The sequence below is a fragment of the Schistocerca piceifrons genome, chromosome 7 (genome assembly GCF_021461385.2).
Source record: "Schistocerca piceifrons isolate TAMUIC-IGC-003096 chromosome 7, iqSchPice1.1, whole genome shotgun sequence".
Lineage (NCBI taxonomy): Eukaryota > Metazoa > Arthropoda > Insecta > Orthoptera > Acrididae > Schistocerca > Schistocerca piceifrons.
In genome coordinates, this window is record NC_060144.1 from 597,453,989 (window position 1) to 597,480,145 (window position 26,157).

General features: G+C 47.3%; 1 protein-coding gene and 1 pseudogene across 1 annotated transcript in view; one reads left to right on the forward strand and one right to left on the reverse strand.

Moving 5' to 3' along the window:
- Positions 1–26,157, forward strand: part of LOC124709131 (transducin-like enhancer protein 4) — a 162,064-nt gene that overhangs the window by 58,399 nt on the left and 77,508 nt on the right. The gene's annotated exons all lie outside the window — the stretch shown is intronic.
- Positions 20,038–20,155, reverse strand: LOC124709250 (annotated as a pseudogene).

Sequence of the window (26,157 nt, forward strand, 5' to 3'; positions counted from 1 at the left end):
GTGAACACGAATCAGCGTAGTTAAACAAGGAAATGCTTTGTTGCTGTAATAAAAAACGCGTTTAGTATCCGGTACGTTCATTTTATAGTGTAATTTTTTTTTTAACGTAGTGGTTTCGGCTCTCGCGTGAGTCGGGTTGTGACGTAAGGGACCACACAAACGGATGTACCCGGTGACACAACGTGCGCAATGCAATAAAATAAACGTTTGTGACGGAGGGGGAGGGGAATGGCAGAAAGTCTTCTTGTGTGTAGTTTTTGTTTGTACCATATAATCAGAGTAATGAATCCAATTGAGCCAAATAATGAATTATTGACTGGGATAAGTGGAAAAGATACAAAATGACTGATATATTTTCGAGGGTAACGGTTAGGTATTTCGCGGATACACGTAAATGGGGACGCCCCAGGTGCGTAAAAAACTGCAGTGCCGATTTCTTTGCATTATCATCAAGTGATGGCATATACCACTGCTGCGTTGAAATGCGGATCGTTTTGTCTCAGAAGGTCCCAGTAAAAAATATCGCAGAAAATAGAGAGAAGTTACAAACCACATTAAATCGATTTTTATGACTGTTACGTCAAGCACCCACAACAAACGCTGAATTGGGGATAGCGAACAAAGACGAAAAGACAGAAGCGGCGGACTGTGGTGAGTGGTTTGCCCTTACCTGTCTGTCACGAAATTTGTGGCGTGAAATCTCAGAACGGTGTATTGCAAAAGACAGTCTGAAGCGAAGTGAGGTTGACGAAGCGCAGCAGCCGTGCTAGACGTATCAACACCAGCAAATTTTGTTTTCCGTAACACACGTTACCAGGTGGGGGAGGGAGCAATTTGTGCCCACCATAAAAAATAAAAAATAAAACTATGTTCGCTGTTGTTAACTTGTCTAACGTAATTCTTAAAGATAATCTGATGTGCTAGTAGTGTCCAGAACCTGAAAATATAACTCTCTCTTAGCGATGTCAACAAACTTTCAATAACGTGCACTACCAACAGAGCCCTTTTTACCCACAAAAAATAAAAAATGCAAAATTCTCCAATTATTGTTGACATTTACTCACAACATACTTTTTAAAGAGAGATTCATGTGTAAATAATGTCCAGAATCCGAAAATATTGAATATGACTTTCACTGAGGAAAGTGACATGTACTACTAACACTTAAAATTTTGGGTTAAGTTGAACTGTAAAATTTAAAGGGTTTAAGGAATCTGGTATAAGAAATAATTAAAAAAATAAATACTTCTTCAGAATTTTGAAATATATAGTAAACTACTAGATGACAACGTTTTGAAAAGGTGGTCGCAACGTACCCCCTCCCCCCCTCCCACACACACACACACACCGGGGTACTGCGAGGGTTAATAGAGAGTGAAATAACTCGTTACTTTTTTACGTTTTCGTGCGGGAGGGGGGGGGGGGGGGAAGAGTATGAAACTGAGCGTCCATAGTGAAAATAAGTACCTTTAGTAGTCCTTTCCGGTTTTGTTGCGATTCCTGCAAGGGCGACTAAATTTGCTCTCGATAATACTGTGCTAAGCTACAAATGCAGGTCTAAACAACCTAACGCTACGCTCTGGCAACTACAGATAATGGGAACAAACGGACTAGGTCATCGTGTTGCGCAGGGAAGTGAATCTCGTCTAACATTATGGATCCGGCCTTTCTCTCGTGAATAACTGGAGTTCGCTAACGAGAAACCACGAAATCGCTGCTGCGTGCAAGTCTCATTTCTCGAGACTATAACTTTCGACGTAAAACATTTATTGCCTCCAGTCTCGTTGGACCGGATGCGGGTACATTATTCTCCCCTCCCGTTCCATCTCCTCTGAAATGACACACCCTCTGATGGTTCGTTAGTTCCGCAGACACGCTACGTAAATTTAACAGAACGGATTCCACTCCTCGGCTATAATTTATGCCTAAATAGACGCACCAGTTTCGCATTTATTTCACCCGTTTTTCTCGATAGCATCGAATATAAAAAGCCAGTCGTCCTTCTCGCATATGATTGTGGGGTCATGCGTATGAATCTGGAACGTTAAGCAGCGTTTCTGTTACTTCACAAACTCCTTCCCATCGCTAGTACAGCTTTTAGTGTCCTCATAGCATACCGTCTTCACTTTACCAGGTTGGAAACTTCCACACCAACCAACCACATTACCGATTCGATGTTACGAACAACGAATTTTACATCATTGTTTAGCCGTGTGGGACAACATGTGGGCAACATTAGAAAGAAGCCCATACGTCTGTTAGCTACGTCGTATGCTTTTTTTCTTTTTTTGTATATTGCACAGACGAACGTGAATTTTGGATTCCTTAGTGCGAAGGACAGTGGTTAAATTAACTGATTACGATGCTCGGAACTTTTTCAAGGTGAGTGAAAAATATTGCCGTCGAACGAAAGGAAAACATTTGTTGCTCGGCGATCTCTGGCTGCATTTACAGCGTAAAAATGTATGTGGTTGGCGGAGACGCTACGCGGTTGCATTGCCGTGTGTTACGTAACCATCCGATACGCCGATAGAAGCTATAGTTTCACAGTGTGTCTGCCAATAAGCATTTCATGCCCTTTCTTAAAAATTAATGTGGGCAAGACGGGAAGAAAACGTAGCTGACTGGACGAAGGAGTAGACAGTGATTTTGCCAGCGATACTAGCGGTGTAACGTAATCATCGGAAGACGGGAGTACATCCACGAAACCGACAATCGCGATAAGACAATTTGAATTTTTTTTTAAGATTTGTGGGTGGTTGCTTTCTTCCTTACTACTCATTTGTTGCAATACTTTCATTTTATGAGCCTTTGCTGGGAAACTTTTGTGTCTTCAGCAAATGCTTGGTTTCTTTGCATTTAACAATTTTATATGCTCCCTAATTGCAACAGTGAAACATGTTTATCAGACGTCTGGTCCAAATTGTACTGAATACTCTAGATTGTAGTTAATTATATTTTAAAAAATAAAAACGATGACGTTATTGACAGCAGTTGTCGGAGTTTGGTTGGGCTGATTTGGGGGAGGAGGGCGAACTGGGAGAGGGAAAGAAGTCGGCCGTGTCCTTTCAAAGGAACCACGGAGAGCCTAAATCAGGATGAAACCTACTGGCAGATTAAAACTGAGTGCCGGACGGAGACTCGAACTCGGGACCTTTGCCTTCCGCGGACAAGTGCACTACTACCTGAGCTTCCCAACCACGACTCACGCCCCGTTGTCACATCTTCAGTTCTGCCAATACCTCGTGTCCTGCCTTCCAACCTTGACAGAAGCTCTCCTGCGAACCCAAATCAGGATGGCCGGAGGCGGGATTGAGCCGCCGTCCTCACGAATGCGAGTCCGGTGTGCTAACCACTGCGTCACCTCACTCGATCGTCACCGACATTTTAAACATAAATATTTTTTTAAAGACTGTACTCTTGGCCCGCCCGCGTGAGCAGAGCACGGCTACGTGCGCTCTACACGGGCGCACCTGTGTAAAGCAGGCGCGCCAGCAGGCACGACACCTGTCCGAAGAGACCGCGGCGACCGCTGTGAGGCGGTGTGTGGGGGCTCGAATCTCGAAGCACTATGGGTATCGTCAAAATGGGAGTTGGGGAAAGGTGTTTGTTTCTATTGCAAATGTTTGTTTTTAGACTTGGTGGGCGTTATTCCTCCCTGAAGCGAAGTGGCGTGTAAGGTTTGATTTTGGGCGTTTGTCAGAAGCTTGAGGGTTTTTCGCCTAAATGTTGTATGATGAAGTGGTGCGAAGTTTGTGATTTCACGTAAAATTTTGTAGAATTTTCCCTGAATAAGAATGAATAAGAATGTCAATAGTTGGTTTAATAGGTCTCGAATATGTGAGTTCGGGACGTTTGTCAGCAGCCGAAACGATGCGGTAAGTTCTGTTTCGGAGACGTTGTAGGCGCTAGATGATGACTTCGCATTATTTTCGTAACAGGACACTGGTTTTATTCTGTAACTATTGACATTTAATTGTAATTTTATATTTTTGCCTTTTATGGATTTTTATTTGTTGGTGACTCGAAGAAGAAAGAGGTTAACTGCCTTTCATCTGCCACGTGCGATCAAGGCATCCATAGAAATTGTATATTCCACATGAGCTAAACCACTGGATCGATTTCAACCAAACTCAGTTCACTTATCATTTACTGTCTGGAAAGCATCACTGTGGGGATAGGAAGTACCCACCTTTCAAAGGGCAGGGGGGCGAGGGTAGTCCACAGCGAAAGCACCCGTACTTAAGTCATCCAGTACTACACTTCCAACAAACTTTACACATAATTTTAAACCATTACGAATCTCTTTCTCACAGAGGAACCACACAAAATGGTGAAAGGAATAAAGTTTATCGCTTAGTACATTTTCGCTATTCATGCAGTAAAACTGCCTCACGAAGCACGATGTTTTGATTTGTTACTTCTTTACTACTAACTGTATTCGTGACGCATTTCTGAGACAGTATCCACATATGGCTCTGAATGTACTTACAAAAATATACGATTGTACGATGCATAGTCAACGAGGTACGACGTCATAAACACTGAGATTTGTTAGAAAATGAAATTACGTTTTAATTTATTAGTTCTTTAGTACTGGCACTATTCACAAAACGTTTCGCCGGCAGTACGCACATATACCACTGGATGAACCTGCACAATTACATCGTTGTGCGGCTCGTAGTTGAGGAGATGCTCACGAACATTGATCTGCGTGAAAGTGAAACTGCAGGGCGAAATTCGCTAGAGATACAGGCGAAACATGTGTAACAAACACGCACGAAATTTGTTGAATATGTGTGAAATGTTTGAGACGTGAGTATGCGGGCAAAGCCACGGGTGAAAAGCTCATCCTAAACCGATGGGACGATTTCAGTAAATGGAGAGAGAACGGAGGACGAGTGGATGGACAGACAGCAAGGGGGAACGAGGAGATAGGCACAGATAGGAGGAGGCACAGATGGAGATGGACAGAAATGTTGAAGGTGGAAATGGGCAGAGAGGGGAGAGGACGTGGATAGGGAGGGAGGTCACGGGTAGAGACAGGGGGAGAGGAGGAGATGGAGGGGTGAGGAAGAGATTGATACAGAAAGGAAAGGAGAGGGGGAGGGAAAAGGGGAAGCAGGAGGTGGACTAATAGAAGAAACAGAGAGGGAGGAGTGGGAGATGGACTAGGAGAAGATTGGAATAAATACGTACGATTTCAAGTGGTTCGCGTAGTCCGAGATCGCCAGTGTCAAATTCTATTCAACTAAACCACAGGCAGAGTTCGACGGTAGGTAAAACATATGTCTCTAATTTGAATACAGTCGCATTCGGAAACCAACAAGAGATGCTGCTGAAGTGAAAATTTACTAAGTACCAGCTTCATTAAACCGATAATCACAGGAGACCACGACGTAATGATACCTGATGATGTGGTAGGTTCATCGAAACTGATACTGAGTAAATATGTAAGTCATCAGCAGCTGTTTGTGGTTTTCAAATATTCTCTACCCGCTCAAACTGCATATTTGTCTTTAAACGCCGGAAGTAGCACACGGAGAGAACGGCCGAGAGGTATTTAAATGAAGAGAAGTGTGCTGTTGCCGGCAAATCCCCACGGGGCGCCTTCTTCGCCCCCGGGGCCGGCGCGGCGGCACGCGGCAATTGGACGAGCCGGCTTAAGCCGCGGCCTCGCAATATTAGCCGTAATGGCCCGGGCGCCGCGCCGGGGATTATATAATTGTGTGTGCGGCGGCGGCGGCGGCGCTGTCCTGCTTGCGGCTTCATTACGCCTTGCGGCTGCCCCGCTCTGCCCCGGCGTGCTCTCTGTCCGGCCACGCCCGCCGCCGCGCGATCAATACAAAACAGAAGCAAGGCGGGCGCGCCGCCGCAACTTGGCGGTTTGGCCGCAAGCCCGCCCCCGCCGCCAGGGACGGCGGGGGTGGGGGCGGCGCTGAGCCGCGGCGGCCGCTGGCCCGTTATCGCCTCGGCGCGCGCGTCCCGCCCCATCTTCCCCGAGAGCTGCACGTGCGCCGTGTCGTGGTGGCTACACGTGTTTCCCAGCCACTGTACTACTTCACGGCAGAATATGCTCGCCCGATGTGACCCCAGATCTGTACGTGCCCAAAAGGTCAACTTTATCCTTAAACGAAACAGCCGATTAATAACCGCTCGATTGGAACTGACGTCTCTCCATAAACAATAGAGAGTGACCGGATTTTAATTCCAACTCCCGAACAGCCGGTCACGAACGGAATGAGAAGCTTCGGCATACCTTCGATGAAATCTACCCTCGAATTTGAAGTTTCCTGTGGACTTGGAAGACTCCAGTCCCGCAAGAGATTCCTACGATCACCTACAGGAGAGGCCCAGTGAGTTGGTGACACGTCGAGACGGAATGTGTTAACATTTCTGTGAAACCCAGGACAATTAAAGTGGTGGGCCTCGGAACAGGGTGTTCCAGGAATAGAATATACCAACCTCTCTGTTGCTACCTGCGACGCGCCGTTGTGAAAGGTCACTTCCGCACACCAGTTGATTGACAGAAGGCTGCGGTGCGTGGCTTTTTCCCAGAGTTCAGTACTGCTGTCACTCTTTGACGGTAAGTGGTGTGAATGTGGAATTCACCCAGGCCTCCGACAGAAGCCCTTATTGATATACAACGGGCATCAATACGTATAGCATCAAAGAAGATGTAACTTACTGGCGTTCTGTAAAGAATAAATGCAAACGATCCACTAATAAAGTTTTAGGCAAGGATAGTTATTTTTGTATTCCAGATGAAGCAGCAAACTATGTGCGGGAAGGTTTGTAAGTGCAGAAAGATTTGTAAGTGCAGAAAAGCATGAAACGCAAACACACACTACAGTTTCATCCATTTACGATGAAGGTGGGCTATGACGTAATAATATCGTTACAATCACATAGGTCTAAATGTCTCTTGCGATTTGTAAAATATTCGCTGATGAAGACAAACGAGACTGTCTCACAGGCCCCTACGTCTTGTAGGGAATCATCGTGGTATTCCCCTGATGCATCTCTATCGGTGGATACCGATCACAAAATGTTACAGCAGAAACACAGCCAAATGACATGCGACTACATCCAGTCAGCCTCCCTCCGTCTGAAGACGTGCCATAGGCTGCAACACACGCTGCTATACTGCACGGCTTGTTAGTGCGCCTGCACCTGTGAGTAGCTGCTTCTCCCAGGAAGAACCCCAGGCTCCTCAGAAGTGTTCCAACCTTTGCCCAGCGGCGAAAACTTCAGACGGAAGGTCCAGTGAAGGCAAAGCTGATCACATGGGTCCTTGTAGATCAATATGACGGTCAACACAAGTAACAGCAATTAAAAACTGCAACAGGTAAACCGTACTCAAAGATATGTAGATTACAGAATGGTTAGAAAACACGAGACGTACCACTAAAAGAAATAGAGCATGGAAGGAAAGAAATGAATCAGCTGAAGGGCACGAATAGAGTGAGAGCTTTTTGTCAGAAGTTAAATAAGAGCCGAAAGGAACTCCAGCCTAGGACGAATTTATGTAGAAATACTGATGGCTCAGTTTTGAGTAACGATGAAGCAGTGTGTAGAAGATGGCTTCAACACTTTGTCGAATGAGGGTATAGCTGACTGTGAAGGAATCTTATCCTCTGTAAATGCAGAGCTCTCAGGAACAGGGGAACAGCACCAACTGCTGAGGAATTTGGTTGCAATAATTACACGTCTGTTGTTTGAAACTGATAAACAATATTTTATTCAAAATAATCTCCATTGCTATTTATACATTTATCCCACCTCTCTGATAGGCTATGAACGCAACGCCAAAAAAAAAATAGTACTTATTTTGAAGCGAACCAGTCAGCGAGCCATTTTCGTACATTTTCATACAAATTGAAGCGTTGTTCAGCGAGAGGGTGTCCTAGTGCAGTCTGGAGAATAAGCCGCATGTCCTACTATTTCCCAACTGAACGCCTCCACTAAGGCAGCCATCAAGTAAGTGAAGAAGAAGAAGAAGAAGAAGGCCCCAGTAATGGATCTAATACAAGAAGAAATTACAAATGCAGGAAAGGAATTAGCGAAACATTTCCACAAGCTTGTAATTAAGATTCGGAAAGCCGAAAGTATCCTTGATAACTGGAACATAGGTATCATATGACCAGCATATGAGAGAGGACGTTTCATGGTGTGCTGTAACTACTGCGAAATTTGGCCTTCACCAATATCCTCTAGTAATAGGCTCAAATCCTCTGTTGAAATGCGGTCGTCAAGGGACACCATGATGACGCAGTAAGAAGTACATGTATAAATTTCAGTTCGTAGTGTGAATTCTTATTGTGATAGACGGTAATGTCCATCTTACGATTGTCCGTCCCCGGTAGCTGAATGGTCAGTGCGACAGAATGTCAATTTTTGCTGTCAAATATATAATTCTGGAGATAGGGTTCTGCGTTGAGTGAACACAAATTCTTGACACATATCAATATAAATACCAGAATCCCACATATGTTAAGATGTAAAAAAAATTTGATATTGTTTGACAGAAAGAACCTTAAAAAACTTCACAAAACATGTGTGAATGTTAAAGAAAAATGTGTCTGCTCAATTCAGAACCCTAAATCCGTAATTACACAGATTACGTAACTCACACTAGGAGGATTGTGTAATGACGACGGACCGTGGAAAAAATTAAATCACGAGTTCGTTTCCGATTATTGTCGAGCAAGGCACGTATTGTTTGTTGAAGTGTGTGGCAAGGCTTTTTCCCCTGATCGTGTCTTCATCAAGAGCAGCAGCAGTTCCAGTGCTACTTTGATATGGCAAAAATATCAGCGTAACGATTGTTCATCGCGAACATGAAAAAACATTGTTGTGTCCTTTGATTATATGGAAATACGTGTTTTGTTTGCCCGAAACCACTATTGCAATATTACTGCATAACTGAGAGGAAACCTGTTTAGGTCTGGATGACTGGTGAAATGGTAAAAGTAGTTCGCTTGAAAGACAGGCGACTTGCGGGGTCAGTTCTTCAGCGATCCGACAGCATCTTTATAGAGAAGCGAGCTGCCGCCTCGCCTGAATTATCCCCCCTGTCGGCGCAATGTGACTCACCAGCAAACAAACGAAAAACCGGAGCGGTACTTGTGTACGAGAAGCGGGCTGGAATGAGTGGGGCCGTGTTGTGGCAGGAGGCGGCGGCGCGCGCTGTCGGTAGTCGGATTTGTTGACACGGCAGCCGGCAGCCGGCAGTTTGTGTTTCCTGGCGCCCTGGCGCCTTGTTTACCGCCGGCGACGGCGACGGCTGCGGCTCGTCACGCCGTCTCACTTCGTTACTCCCACCCCCACCCCCACCCTCCCACGCCCTGGTCCTGCCCCTGTCCGGCGGCTGCGTATCGAGGAGGCAAACTCCGCCTCCCAAAGCTGCCAACCTCTGGCTGTTCTAGGTCTGACCGCGGTAGAGTAACATGCAGCACCTTCAAAGTGCCAGGTATAGAAATATGAATCCGGAATTTCGCTGTAGATGCTGCTAGCCGTCAACGTAGGGCACGTAAGACAGCGGCGTCTGCAGCGCCATCTGCTTCCCGTAACGGCCGACGACGAATGTCAACACACAGTAACAGCACATCGGTATCTGTTTCAAACCTGTAAACAAGTCGAGTTTTGCGGACATCACTGGTTTTCTGTTATCATTTGAAGAAAACTGCTGCAGAATCCCATCGAATGCTCGTCGAAGCTTTCGGCGAACATTCTCTTGGGAAAACAGTGTTTTGGGTGATTCAAAAAATTCAAAAGTGGTGGTTTTGACGTGAGAAGCGACGAGCTCGGGAAACCACCGGAAAAGTTCCAAGACAACGAATTGCAGGTCTCATTGGGTGAAGATGATACTCAAACTCCACAAGAAGTCGCGGAACAATGGAATATGACGCAGAACGCTAGTTCCCTTCGGTTGGAAAGCTATGGGAAGGGTGCAGAAAGCGGGAAAATGGGTTCCGCATGAACTGAACGAAAGACAGCAAGCGAATCGAGAGGACACTTGGGAAATGCTTCTCGCCAGATACAAAAGTAAGTCGTATCTCCACCGAACAGTGACAGGGAGGGCATGAGGATACATCTCGAGGATCCTAAGCGTCGTTAATCGTGGTGGGTGAATCCAGGCAAACCGTCGACATCCACTGCAAGACCAAATCGCTTTTGAAAGAAGACAGTACTCTCTGGTGGGATCATCTGTTATGAGCTGCCAAAACCTGGTGAAACCGTTAACACTGATCGCTACCAACAGCAAATGATTCATTTAAATCGAGCATTACGTGAAAATCGACCGGAATATAGAAAAAGGCAACACAATGTCAACTGCTCCGTGATAACGCCCCACAACGCACAGCAAAACGGGTCAGGGGAACGAACGAGGCGTTCAGTTAGGTAATACTAGAACATGCGGCTTATACTCCACACTTGGCTCCGTCCGATTATCATCCGTTCGCATCACTGGAACACGCTGTCGCTGAACAACGCTTCAATTCTTATGAAAATGTGCTAAAATGGCTCGCTGAATGGTTCGCTTCAAAAGAAGAACTGTTTCTTTTGGCGTGGCATTCATATTCTACCGGAGAGATGGGACAAATGTATAATTAGCAATGGAGATTATTTTGAATAAAATATTATCAGTTACAAACAACAGACGCGTAATTATTGCAACCAAATTCCGGTTTCATACTTCTACACCTTGTACAAAGCGAGCTAGCAGTGGAACGGGGGAATCCCAATTGGGAACATTTTGGAAGAGACTTCCAGTTCCGGCATTTGCTTCACGGTCAGGAAGAGCCCCCCCCCCCCCCCCCAAAACCTTGTTGGGAACTGGGCAAGGTGAGTATTTATAATTTTTGGTACGATATGTTCGGAAACTTTGCATGCCCACTTTATCAATATTGTTCTCCTGCCGGTAGCACGCGATGCAACTTAGTTTTTTTGTTCCCGGGGCGTACATAGCTTCGTATTGTCTGAGTGATCTCGATAATGTTATATTGTGATCGTGGAATTTTGGTGATGAAGATTTCAGTCTAATTCTGTAGAAGGTGAAAAACTTTAAAGTCTAGTAGATTTAAAGAATATTGTCTTCTTCTATAGCAGCTGAAATACTTTTACTCAGTGATTGTTCTTTCTATATCATGCTGCTACATCATCCCACATCCTTGTAGGTGTTCTTGGCCTGTTAACAGTTTCATTTATTTCTTCGTTTTCTAGAGGATTCTCTTGCAGCTGAATTCGAAACTGCTTCGAGAATAATGTAGGGAGGAAAAGCATAATCGAATTTCGGAAAATTAGACGTTGTTGGGTCGTGCTGCAAGGGTGATTTTGTAAGTCCATTGTTACGTAGTCTGCTGACCCCGAATCTGGTGATTTGTTCTTTTATTCTGTGTAGCATGTTCTTGGTTGCGTTTCCTAAAGACTATTTATTGGGAAGTCAAGCACAGATCTCCAGCTGTTCGAAGCATCCTCCGGGCAGCGTGTAGAATTGTTTTCATTTGGTTAGATGACATAATCTATACTCGAGAATGGGTCGGACAAGTTCCCGCCTTCGCCTACGCTGGTAGCAGCTACGCGACTGCAAGAACCATGTTCAGAGATGGAATTTCTTCGCCGTTCCATCGTAGAAACTATCCCTAGAGCAAGCAAGTTTTACGCGTTTACGCCAGTTGAATGAGTTGCATGTCGGTACCGTGGTGACTTCGTTCTGCTTCCTCCCAAGAGAGTCAATCCTGTTTCCTGCTTGGTCCACCGGGAATCGTAAGACAGGTGTGCACGTGATTAGGCACTTGCTGATGACAGTTTGATGATCATATTTCTCATTGTTCCCCTGTACTCGCACTCCGAGAAATAGTAATACGAGAAGGTATACATAACTGTCTGTTACCGACAGAGTATTGATCGATAAACAGACATCTAAATTTCTTTATTTCATCTTAGTCTGTATGCTCGTTTTTCAGTACTATTTGACCCAGTATTTTCCCGATTACTTCTGTATCCAGTTTGCTTAACATAACCGCCAACATTCAGGAGTTATGCTTCTAATGCCATTTCCTTCCTGCCGCCACGTCCACCTCTTGGCTTAAATGCGATCAGTATTGCTAGAAATCATGCTATTGAGTCCTAAAATCGTGGATTCCCGGCTGATAAACTTGGTTTTCGATTATTTCCCTGAGGCGTCTTATCCGTAACGGTTGCGGCTTTGTCTTACTCCCATGTTACATTTTCCCAGACAGAGTGTAATACATGTACCAAGTGGACTGGAATTGATACAGGCGCTCCATATTGATGTAATTTTTCCAGCCCACCCTTGTACAAAAGTGTCTAGAAAGGAAATCTTACCTAACCGATCGGTTCATTGGGAGCGTGCTGGGAAAGCACAGCTTGTCTGTAATGGAGACCACATATTGAACACGAGTGCGACCCATTCTCGAGTAGTGCTGGAGTGTTTGGGATCGCCACCAGGTCGGATTAAATGAAGCCATCGAAGCAATTCAGAGGTGGGATGCTAGATTCGTTACCAGTGTTACAGAGATGCTTGGGCAAGTGAGATGGGAATCGGTGAAGGGAAGGCGACCGAGAAACACTATTGAGAAAGTTCAGAGAGCTGGCGTTTGAAGCCGACTGCAGACTGATCCTACTGCTGCCAATATTCATTTCGCGTAAAGACCACGAACGTAAGAGATGCGACAGCTTGTACGGAGGCATACAGACGGTCGTTTCTCCGTCGCTCTATTTGCTAGTGGAACAGAATGGGAAATGGCGAGTACTGGACAGGATACCTTTCGCCAAACACTGTACGCTGGCTTGCAGAGTATGTCTGCAGGCGTAAACGTTAATTGTCTCTTATTAGTATCCATGAGTGCGCCAAGTTTTGGGTTAAATTGCTTCGGTCGTTCAAGATATGCAAAAACACACACACACACACACACACACACACACACACACACTCTCTCTCTCTGTCTGTCTGTCTGTCTGTCTGTCTGTGTGTGTGTGTGTGTGTGTGTGTGTGTGTGTGTGTGTGTGTGTGTGTGTATAAAAAATAGTATTCAAAGCGAAAAGTACTAAATGGTGCGTTGCCACCCCATACAAAAGCGAGTGAAGGCCGAGACAGAGAGAAATTAATGGACGTTGACAATGTAATGTGACGAAATGTGATATGAAATACTCCACAGATTTGAAAAATTTGCCTTTCCGTGTATAGCTAATCGAGACAGACAGAATTGTGTGTGCCGACAGCGGTGTACCGCTACAATTTCTAACGAGGTGCGGCCCTTTCGCGAGAAGTTTTCGTGAGGTTGCCAAAGCAGCGCGCCAGCTACCCGGAAGCCGTCAGCGCAATCGCCGCTTCCTGCTTCTCCTTTCGTCGGCAGCGCCGGGCAATCCCCCCGCAGGGAGGTTTTGCTATCGGCGGACCGGAATGAAGTCGGAGCCGGTTGCGAGCCGAGCTGCCCTCACTAATGGAACGCGATCCCTGCCACCCCTCCCACCCTCCCGCGCCGCCCCTCTTTTCTGCCCGCATCTGCGAATTTTCATATTTTATGTTAAAATCCTGCGGAGCGGGAGTCGCGTTGCGCCGCCGCCGCTCTCTGCTCGGCAGGCGAGCGCCCCTATCTCCGCGGCGAGGCAAATGCTCGCTCAAATATTAATGTGGGAGGAGGAGGAGGAGGAGGAGGCGGAGGCGGCGGGATTAGGGCAGGGGATTCTCGCGGGCCGCGTCCCTGAGGGCGCAGACTTTTCTTCCCTCCCTTCCTCCAACCATCTCTCCCTCCCTTCGCCCACTGGCTCTCCGACAAAACTGCTTTGTGATGCATTCGTTCGCGGGGCGCTCGGGGGAGATCACATGCTCTCAGCGCAGCCGCGAAGACTTCCTTCTCAGAGTATCGCTGCGATTCGAAACTGCGACCTCGAGAAAAAAAGAGGTCTCGTTAACCGTGAGCTGCTTCCGTCACCAATTTCATTACGTCGTTCTCCTCTCTGCGGTTTGGTCGCTTATAGGTGAATTACAGGTTACCGATACGGCACGCAATACCCAGGGTAAACGTGTAGATTAGAAAAGTAGCTGTACGTCTAAGGAACGAGAGATAGCTTCCCCTCTGTCTCCAGATCTCACAGTTAAGATGAGAAGTAATTAATCAAATTATTAATACCGCCGTAGTATTAATTTGGCGAACAAACACAGGAAGGCAAAACATTTCTATCCATCCTATGACGATAACATAATGACTGAAACTTACTGGCAGATGAAAACTGTCCGCAGGCTGGGACTCGAACCCAGTACAATTTCTTTCGCGGCCATCACCGACTGATCTATACGAGCGCAAGTGACGATCACTCCCAAACCCGTACTTCCGTCACCGTTTTCCAAACGACATAAAATCACTTCGCTCTTAATTCTAGCATTCCCAAAATGAATCTGCAGCATCTGGTTCACCGGTTGTATAGTGGCATCTCACATAAAAAAGATCCTACACTTACATCCATGTACAAGGCTTGCAATGACGTTGGTACCGCAAAAGACGTTTAGCGTTTAGTAGTGACGGTACAGGTAACACGACCTGCAGGACCCAACTCCTTGAAAAGAAATATACGGCGCTACGTTGAACGGTGCTGTCAGCTCGCGCCATAGCGTTACCTCTGCAGAATGAGACTACCGGTTGATGTGCGAGTGGATCCCCCCCCCCCCCCCCCTGTCCCTCAAGGTCCGTGGCTGGGTGGCCCAGCCTCCTGAGCCTGGCCTCTGCGTTTTATTCTTTTTCATTTCTACGTTTTAATGCCTTGACATCTTTTAACGACTTGCCGGTGCTGCCTTTTTTCTGGGCTTTATCTCTTTTTAATTGTGTTAGTTGCGCTTAACGCTTTCCAGGATTCGCCTATTGCCTCCTTCCTTTGACGACTACTACTGGTTTGCCGCTTAACTGACGACCCTGCAGTTTGGTCCCTTTCACTCTAAACAAACCAACCAACCAACCGGATTTTCCGTTGCTATACTCTGCAATTCTGTTTAGATGGAAAAGCGCTTCGTCTGTACACAGAATGTTCTGTGGCCGTTCATTGTCCGTTTTTGCGCTCCACAGTTCGATCCCTCCTGCAATGCCGCAGCCACATATTCGGACGTCGCATCAATGCAATCACTCTGCAGATTGCACTTCAAAGGAACCTCTTTTTTTCGGATTTCGCTCTCACTTTCTCCTGGCCAGACATCGGACCAATCCGGAGCTTCTGCAGAGATACTGTTGCACAGACGCCGCTATTGTGTGACAGCTTTACCAGTGGCGCCAGTATTACTGGCGCGCTGCTTGACATAGCAAGTCTACGCGTTAGTTTGCTAAGTGCGTGAAATGGAATAAGCACGCAAGGCCAGTTATAAGCAAGACGAATGGACGACTTGAGTTTTTTGAGAGAATTCTAAAACTGTGTAGTGCACGTACAAAAAGACCACATACAGGACAGTAGCGCGATCCATACTTGAGTGTTTGGGATCCCACAGGTCGGATTAAAGGAAGACATCGAAGCAGTTCTGAGATTTGCTGCTAAGCTTGCTACCAGTAGCGAATGTTGTGGAAATGAGCTCTGACTTGGGTTGGAATCTGTGGAGGGAAGATAACGTTACTTACTCGAAACGCTACCGAAATAGTTGTGAGAACCGGCATTTGGACAAGACCGCAGAACGATCCTACTGCCATCATTTCGTATAAGGACTGTGAAGAGAGGTGGCCGGTGTGGCCGAGCGGTTCTAGGCGCTTCAGTCTGGAACCGCGCGACCGCTACGGTCTCAGGTTCGAATCCTGCCTCGGGCACGGATGTGTGTGATGTCATTAGGTTAGTTAGGTTTAAGTAGTTCTAGGGGACCGATGACCTCAGATGTTAAATCCCATAGTGCTCATAGCCATTTGAGCCACTGTGAAGAGAAGAAAAAAAACCTCGGACGGAATTGTACAGACAGTGGTTGTTTCACTCGATCCCCATGCGAGTGGAACAGGGGAGGGAAGGCCTAACAAGGTACCCTCCGCCGTGCACCGTATACTGCTCATCACGAGTAGCCAGGGACGCTATCAGTAGACATTAATACAGGGTGAGTCCATCCTTCGTCATTACGACGACTTGAATTCTGTTGCAAATATTTCAGTGAGGTATGTGATTCTGGAGGAATGGCAGCCGAAACCAGACAAGATAGTGAGGATGGGCGGTGGGGTGTCGAGGTCACTCCCCAATCGCAGAAATCACCCCCATACCCCACGTGACTGTTGGCACTACACATATCGTAGGTAACGTTCCTTAGCATTCGCCAAATCCAAAGCTTCGTTTCCTGGCATGCACTGTCTTTACACCACCTCAACCGTCGCTTAGCGTTCTCTAGAGGAAAGCGTGGCTTCTTAGGAGCTGCTGAACCGTGTTCCCCGTCCCTACAGACAGTTACTCTGCTTCGGATTCTTTCCGCCGATGTCGTGTGACCTCGTATAACCACCCTCGGCGAAGCTCTACGATCCCTGTTGGTCACTGTACGAGGTGAGGCGTACCTGGCCTCGGTTTAGCTGTAGTCGTTCGTTCGCGTTTCGGTAATTTGGCACAGTCACGTCAACAGCTGTCGACTTGGCAAACTTTGGAAAGGTTAAATGTGTCTGTTGGATATGTTACTTACAAGGGAACCTCCCCATCGCACCCCCCTCAGATTTAGTTATAAGTTGACACAGTGGATAGGCCTTGATAACCTGAACACAGATCAATTGAGAAAACAGGAAGAAGTTGTGTGGAACTATGAAAAAATAAGCAAAATATACAAACTGAGTAGTTCATGGGTCACATACGTAACATCATGGACAATGTGAGATCAGGAGCGCCCTGGTCCCGTGGTAGCGTGAGCAGCTGCAGAATGAGAGGTCCTTGGTTCAAGTCTTCCCTCGAGTGAAAATTTTACTTACTTTATTTTTGCATAGTTATTATCTGTCCGTTCGTTCATTGACGTCTCTGTTCACTGTAATAAGTTTAGTGTCTGTGTTTTGCGACCGCATCGCAAAACCGTGCGATTAGTAGACGAAAGGACGTGCCTCTCCAATGGGAACCGAAAACATTTGATCGCAAGGGCATAGGTCAACCGATTCCTCCACAGGGAAAAACATCTGATATATTATATACGACACTGGTGACGGCATGTGCGTCACATGACAGGAATATGTTGTCGACCCACCTAACTTGTACACTTGGTGAATGGGTAAAAACATTCTTCTACCTTGCCCGATTTAGGTTTTCTTGTGGATGTGATAATCACTCCGAAAAAAGTGATGAAAACATAAGAGTTTGTCACATAAACTGAAAATAAAAAATTAAACTTTTCACTCGATTAAAGATTTGAACCAAGGACTTTTCGTTCCGCAACTGCCCACGTTACCACGAGACCACGGGGCTCCTGCGTTCCGAGTCTCCTTGATGTTGCCTATCTTCCCATGGACTACTCAGTTTGTATATTTTGTTTATTTTTTCACAGTTCTACACAACTTCTTCCTGTTTTCTCAGTTGATCTGTGTTCAATTTTTCAAGGCCTATCCACTGTGTCAACTTATAACTAAATCTGAGGGGGGTGCGATGGGGAGGTTCCCTTGTTAGGTGACATCCAGTGTTGGACACTACTGAGCTGTCCCGAATGACCCACTGTGTTATTACAGCTTCTCTGCTGACAACACAGCACTTGACTTGTCGTTTCGTACCGGCCGCCACTGACCCGCCGGTGTGCGGCCCCAGAGCGCCCTCCCAGGCGGGGCCCTGCCGTGCTCGAGGCCGCGGCCGCTCCTCGCCGGCTGAGAAGACATCGGCGGTAATTGTCAGCCGGCCTCGAGGGCGCGCTCCAAATGGAAGGGCCGTGTCGCGCATAATACCCGCCGCCCTGCCCCTGCTACCCTCCCGAGGGCCTCTCATTCACCGCCGGCCGAGCGCCCTGCGGCCGGCCCTGAAAACTTGCCGGCGCGTGCAGCTCACTGTACTACCCGAAGTACGCGAGTTCCTCCCAAGAGCTGGCCCGTTGCTTTCTTAATAGGACTCAGCTGGCTGTTTTTCCCGCACAATCCACCACCGATCTCTACTTTGCCAGTTGGCCTTTAACGAGCGACGCTTGAGAGTGCAGCACCCTTTATTTATCCACCTCTACGGGGACTTTTAACAGTTTGGTCCACTTCTGAAGCATCGGGCTGCGACACGGGTGACCAGAGTTCGATTCCATTTACCGCCGAACATGACTCGAGCTCGCGAAGACAGTAGGGGGAACTACTGAGACGGTAAGTAGCGGCTCCTGTTCGGAATGCCGCCATTAACAACTCGGAGTATGGCAACCGCTTCTTCCTCCAGTACTAACCTCCAAATGACACCTGTTTGGACTCAGCTACTCACACCAACTGCCATCTAGTGGCAGCTTCAAACTAGGCAGGTCAGACTGTCTAGTATAGTCTCTGGTCCCTGTCGGAAGAATTTGCAACCTGCGTACAGAAGTGGATCTCCCAGGTCCTTTGTGCGCGCAGGTAAGATAAGTAGAGGTAACGGCCGAGCAGGTAGCTGCGAGACCCCGTAGCAGACGGGCGCGTATGTATGTCTTCCAGCTAAGCCAGGAGCCGCAGTTGGCGCGCTGCCTGTGCAAGTTGTAAAGTCTAATGTAATAAACACTTGTACCAGACGACTTGTTCCGTCCAGTTATTGTGAGTGGAAACAAGGGGAGGACAGTGAGTCCTCTCGCACTATACACTCACAATCCGATGTGCCACCACGGGAGCAAGAGCCCGCGCGCAACACCTGTGGCAGACGGACGATTCATCCACCGGTCGGTATTGTGTGGCTCCGAGCCCCTCACTCAGTTTAGTTTATGAAGACGAAATCCGACTGAATCTCTCTTATTCGAATAATGTTTTCTTACTAGCCATTATTGTCCAATTTCAACCAAATGGACGTTATCGACGCAGTAAACGTTATATGATCACACGTGCATGTAAGCAGTGGGTTTTAATCACTATAAGGGCTCAGTCAAATGAAAATGAGACAGCTATAAAATATAAGTAAACTGTGTATTACTTCAAAAATAATCACCTTGTTGCTACATTTATCGCACGGAGAAACAAGAAGGTCAGTGTCTTCGTGGAGAAATGTTTGCGGTTGCCTACGGAATCGTGACTGGAACGAGGCGAACATATTTTCGTGCGAAGCAAATCGACGATCACGGACGTCTTTCTTCAGGGCTCCAAAAATCTGGAAATCGCATTCGGGAGATGGAGACTGTATGGCAGATGGGTAAGGAGGGCCCCACGTACCCACGGACGTTTCCACTACGCTGGGAAGCCCTTACACATCCTCTCCCCATGCGACTTCCTTATTGTAGGAGCCCAGAATGAGGACATTCGTGGCTGTCGATTTACTTCCGATCAAAAGGAGCACGCCGTAGTTGGCATTTTTCCATGCAAGGCATTGACCACCTTGTTAGACAGTGGGATAAATGTATTAAGTTACGGCGATTACTTTTGAAATAATAAACAGTTCACTTATTATGTCCCTATATGTCTTGTTTCCATTAGACTGTCTCCTATATGGTCTCACAGTTAGTATAAACCTTAGCGCGTAATCATGTTGGTTATCAATTTGCATTCATAGATATCAACGGGATCATTTTGTTACGTGTAATACAATATATGATGTGCCTAAAATTTCAGTTGCCTTCCTTCTTTCCAGAACATTTCATAAAATGACTTTATACGGAAATCTGGAATTTCTCCGAATATTTCTTCCAGTCAGGAGATGTAATAAAATGTTTACCATACGCACAGATACTTGGTCTGAAATGCTTTGAGCTAAGCACTCAGTCTTCAGGCCACGAGTGGCCTACCGGGACCATCCGACCGCCGTGTCATCCTCCGTGGAGGATGCGGATAGGAGGGGCGTGGGGTCAGCACACCGCTCTCCCGGCCGTTATGACGATATTCTTGACCGAAGCCGCTACTATTCGGTCGAGTAGCTCCTCAGTTGTCATCACGAGGCTGAGTGCACCCCGAAAAATGGCAACAGCGCATGGCGGCCTGGATGGTCACCCATCCAAGTGCCGGCCACGCCCGACAGCGCTTAACTTCGGTGATCTCACGGGAACCGGTGTAGCCACTGCGGCAAGGCCGTTGCCCTTTGAGTTAAGGCCCACTACAATAACGTCCCTTCTGCTGCGCCAGTCGTCAATTTCCACTGCTGAAATGAGAGATAGTGACTAGTAACGGAACAGGGTATCCTCCGCCATGCACCATACAGTGGTTGGGGGAGTGTGTATGTAGTTGTAAAGAGGTGACTGCTGCATGTGACTCTGTGCCACTCTGTCGGCGGACCAGAATCAGTGAAACGAAGTACCCCTTTGACCAGAGCAGCGCGTCGTCGAAGAAAACCCGACTGCCGCCCACGCTTTCCGTAGTTCGCGCCCGCCGGCCCGCGCCTACGGTACGGGCCTCTTTCGCTGGCGCCCTGGTTTTGTTCCAGCGCGTCGCCTCTCCTCCCCAAACCTCCGCTCTTTTTTTCTCTTTTTTTTGTTACACCGGCGCTGCTGGCGACGGAAGCGCGATTTTAGCGATGCGTAAAAAATTCCCTTTTAAAATAATGCTCGCTGCCTCTAAAAGCTCCGGAAATCGAGTTGCAGTGTCCAGCGCTCTGTTCGTTATTTCTGGTTCAGTAAAACTCTCAGCTGCAAATTGGCAGGGCGTCTCTTTTCCATTTTTCCCCCCGTGTGTCGGGCCCAGTGTATGCATGTGTGTGTATGTGTGTGTGTGTGTGTGTGTGTGCGTGCGCACGGGCGCCGTGAATGCGTGCGGACGTGCGTGCGTCGGCAGCAGCGGCGCACTGGACCGGTCCTTACATATCTGCCCGCCATCTGATGGCCGCGCAGCAGACACACAATACGTTGCCGCTCCGGGGAACCCCCCACCCCCGCCCTCCGCAGCGGGGAATCACCGCCCCCTGCGCTCTGCTGCCACTGCCGCAGCCTTTTGTTGCTCCGAACAGCCGGGCAGACCCCAGTGGCGCGAAATGCCCAGCCGCTACATTCGCTCTGGCGGTAATAGCGTGGCGAGCCTTCCAGCCGCAGCATGCTTTCTCGTGGCACAGATGACACTTTCTTTGTGGGCGGAAAAATATATGAAAAGGCTGGTACAGAGGTGGTGCTGTGACTTTTATACCGTGCTGCGCTAATGTTTCCCTGATCGGCTACACGTAGCTGCATTATCGTCCTCGTAATAGTTCCAAAACACTGAGACAGCCCTACTCCCTGGTGTATTCTGCTAAACTGAACGATAACGGCGAATTTTTCCGGAACAGACAATGGCCGGTTAGCTGTGTGTTGGCTCCACACCTCTCCGTACTGCATCCGGATGACGCGACTGGGGCAGGATGACGCGGCGGTCTGTCGGTGTCAAAGCCGGTACGCGGAACTGGCGGACATCCGATTATGTGAGCCTATTATTCGGTTGCTCTCATTAGTTTCGTAGTGACTGCGCAGTAGTTAAACGTGAACTGGTTAACAAGAAGTTGGCTAGAAATTCGCCGTAGTCGTGGTGCGATGCCCCCGCAGTGAGCTTCTCTTACGGCCCACAGCATCTCGTGTTGTGTGGACCAAGCTCGTATTTTGTTTGTATCCAGACTAGTTCGCTTAGACTGTGTGGTCTGCACAGATTGTTTTTGTTTTTCTTAAGTCGAAGTTTTATGTTCTTCGTAAACTGCAACACCGTTGCAGTTTGTGGGTGTCGTAGAAGCACCGTCTTCTCCGAATGTACTTCCGACCAAAAGGCGGTTCTGGTACCCGGTGTCCAAGGTATTTGTTAATCATGCTTTTTGTGTTCTTGTGGTGATACTAGCAAATAGTTCTTTGTATTAACCGAGAAGTGAAATACCAATAGATTTAGCTTTAAATTTTTTAAAAATATAACGAGATATTTTCCTCAAAATGTTCATCTCGTACTTAACCCCTTGGGGTCGGAATTTGAAAAATATCGCTTCTTAAACGCCACCTATAGTAATAGATAAACACCCTCTCCAAATTTCATGTCTCTATTCTTAGGCGGTGATGAGTCAGTCACTGAGGACATCGCTTTTTATACAGACGGTCACTTACTCTCTCGCCTACGTTGCTCAGCTCATAGGTCTATCTGCCACTCGAGTTGTGGGCTTATAACTGACACGGTTAATGAGGCCAAGCAAGGCACAGTGGCTGGTCGTTCAGTACAAAGTGAAAACGCCTTTTAAAAAATCACTGTTCACTCCCAAGTGTGTTAGCTCCATTGCAACGAGCAGTCAACTTGGTATAATTGCCTCAAAGAGACAGTAACAGACTGTTCGCTTTCTTCCTTGGCATGCCTCGATATACACAGGCAGTCGGCAGCGTAATCACGAAGTCTGCACAGCAATCTTCCGCTGTTGCCACTCACGACCGCCATAGCCATAAACACAGTTGCACGTAACGTATATGACCGTAAAAGCTACAATAATGCCTACTGTGTGTTGCGCAATGTGGTGTCACCCAGCATCGCAACAACTTCTGTACAGCCGACAGTCGCACGTATTGTGTAGAGGGGAAAAAATAGGGGAGAACTTGTTCAGTGGCGGAAATTATAGCTAGGCAGCTGCCTTGCGCAAACCTCTGGTCCGTACCTACATTCATGAGATAGCTGCACGTTAGAAACGTTACGCCTTGTGGTGCAAACGTGGCAGTGGAAGTTACGTTAGTTGATATCTACGGATGCAGCACAGAAGGGCCTCTGGCATGTGGAAAATAAGGATGTACGGTTTACATAAGTACAGTTCTATAAAATAACGAAGCGTCGTAAAATATTATTCCATTACACTGGTATTATTTATTAAGAGTTTCAATGAAGGTATTGTTGAATGGAGTAAAGGAGCAGCCCAACAGAACTCCCATTTTAATCCTCAAATTACCTGTAAGAAATGTAATACGCTCCGGCAGATAGTTGAAAACATGTATTTACCCTTGTATGCGATTCGGTTCTCTACTAAAAATCTATTTCCACTATTTGACGAAGGACAAAAATGAATGTATGTACTTAGAAGCAGTCGTCAGAACGCAAATTTAAGCGAAAAGGCCTCTGCAGAATATTCTAGAAGTAGCAGCAGGTACAGTTGTTGCAACACGGTTCCATATTCTGAAAATAATCTAGCTTTAAGTTCACTTTCCTCCATAAAGTATGATGGAACTCATTACTGAACGGAAATGTGCAGAATAAGCAAATATTCTCATGTTTAATCTCTATAGGAGTAATCACGTCTGTTGAAATCAAGCGCTTCGTTCATTCTAGGTTGCAGCCTCTCGAAATAAGGTTGCGATAGATTTGTACTTCAAAAGGTTCTATGATCAGTAGTGAATCGTATGAACTGAGTCTCGTTAAAATTAGATAAAACGCCATTCGCTTCGAAACTATTGGAAGTCTTCAAATATTTCGTCAGCTCCCTTGTGCGTGTGGCGATTGGTCGTGCTATTTATCCCTATAGTTGCACCCAATTTTATTCAATCTGTACACTGAGCAAGCAGTAAAGGAATCCAGAGGGAATTTTAGAAAGGCAATTAGAGCTCAGTGAGAACAACTAATAATTTGAGGTCACAGGTGACACAGTAATTGTCAGGTGCTAAAGGACTTGGATCACTTTTTTTTAATTTGGGCAGCAAGCTAACCAACCACGGCTGAAGTGGAAAATCCGTAGATGACGTCATTGCGAAGTGGAAACGCCAAGGAGGAGCAGCAGCAGCTACACCAGACATGATACACTGACGGACAGGGACCGTCAAGTCAGCGGAGCGAATCACTCGTCACTTCCAGTGGGTCCCACCTTCTTCCCGGTGGATGATAACGCACAGCCCCACCGAGCTGCCATCGTGGAGGAGTCTCTTGAAACAGAAGATATCAGGCGAAATGAGTGGACTGCCTGTTCTCTAGACCTAAACGCCATTGAACACGTCTGGGATGCTCTCGGTCGACGTATCGCTGAACGTCTGCAAACCTCTCGGACACTTCAGGAGCTCCGGCAGGCACTGGTGCAAGAATGGGAGGCTATACGCCCGCAGCTGCTCGACCACCTGATCCAGAGTACGCCAACCCGTTGTGCGGCCTGTGTACGTGTGCACGGTGATCATGTCCCATACTGGTGTCGGGGTACATGCGCAGGAGACAGAGGCGTTTTGTAGCACATGTGTTTCGGGACGGTTTTCTCAACTTACCACCAATACAGATCTGTGCCGTGTGTGTTCCCTATGTGCCTACTAGGCTATTAGCGCCAGTTTCGTGTAGTGCCACGTTGTGTGGCACCACATTCTGCAGTTATCCTTAATTTGTGAGCACGAGTGTAGAATGGGTTAGATTGGTCGAGCAGCGCCTTTTAAGCTGCAATCAGTGGTAAGCGAGTGACATTCGAGGTAATGTAAAGAGCGACGGCGCTGGTCAGTGGACGTCAGGAAGGGAGTGATCCGGAGTGATGATTCACGCTACACCCTGTGGGAACACGACGGAATTGTTTGGATTTGGCATATATCTGAAGAACGTTACTTGTGGTACTGTGCAGTGCTAGCAGTGAAGTTTGGAGAAGGCGATTTTACTATGTGGAGTCGTTTTTCGGTTGCGGTGTGGTCTCCTTATTACTCTCAAGGAAATTCCGAATTCGGAAATCCACATCTCACTGCATTGTGTACTGTGTACAACAGAGGGAGACGGTTGCTGTATCGTCGTTACAATGCCTTCTGCCATGAATCGGCATGCGTGAGGCAACGGTTTGGAGATAACAACATTCCTGAAATGTACTGAACTCTCCTGCCTAGAGTCCCGACGCGAACCCTACGGAACGCTTTCAGGACGCGTTAGAGTGTCGAGTTCGCTCCAGATATCGAGCGTCCAACCTTACTGTCCTGACTAGTTTCGGGTCTCGGGGAAGGATGGGCTGCCATTCCTCCACCGACAGTCATTCACCTCATTAGAAGTGGCCACAACAGAGTTAGAGCCGAAGGGTGGACGGACGCCACATTTAATGTTCGCAAATAGGTGTTGAGAGGCTTGTGCTCAGACAGTGTGTGTACATCAGGAAAAGAGGACCCAAAATAAAACCCTGCGGTACATAGTGGCTGCTTTATTCAAATTCCGAGTTCTTTTTGCTATCGATGCTGATGAAGAGTATTGAAATCTCGGCGCTTGTTCCAATTGACGGTTAAAAACTCTGTTTTTGGCGGAGTCTCGAATTAGTACCTCTGTGCGGCAGTGTTCTTGCAACTGAACCACCTCCGCAATATCTGCAAAAGAGGGACCTGTGAGTTACGGTCGGTTGTATTTCTTGCCGCCTGTGCGGCCAGACAGATGTGGGACACGGCGGCGGTGTCACGGAAGACAGGAGGCGGGTGTGAGCCGTGTTGTACCTGTGGCGCGGCAGCCCCCAGGCGGCGGGCCCGCATGTCGCCTGTATGCGCTTCTCGTGTCCGCCGTAACGCATGGAAATTTATTGGTCTCGGGAGCGACGGCTGGACCGGGCCCGGCGAGCCGCGCGCCTGCCAAATCATTTGTAATGACGACGTTTCTAATTGGCGGCGACGGCGCTGTTTTGGCCGGCCGCGGGCAGCGATAAATTACAGCAATTGCCCGGTCAGCCTGCGAACGTCGGACACGCATCGCCGGCCTCCCTCTCCCTCTCCCCCCTACTCTCATCCCTCTGCCTACTTAATTCGCACTCGCCCTCACACCGTGGCTTTAAATACACTGCGATACGTGACAGTCCAGAGGCAAACCTGTTACTTACGTGGCTGGTTAACGCAATGTTCGTAACAAACTCGCGATCGGCTGGGACGTAGTTCAAACTGCTGTCTAAAAGCTAATTCACATTTGCCTTCAGTTCCTCAGTCAGTACTACATTTCGGACAATTTACGTCGTAACATAAAAAGAACGCAGTGATCCAAGAGTGCATCTTACTCGGACATCGTACTCAGTCTCCACGTTGATCAAGCGATTAACCAAAGGAGAAATTTGAAACGGAGTTCAGGGAACAAATAGGAGAGCGTGCTGAAAAGTAATGCCTCCGAATCTTTTGTGTGTAAACTCTGAAACCTTTTTAAATAAAACAAACGTTATTAAAATTCTACATCTTCATTCTCCGTGTCT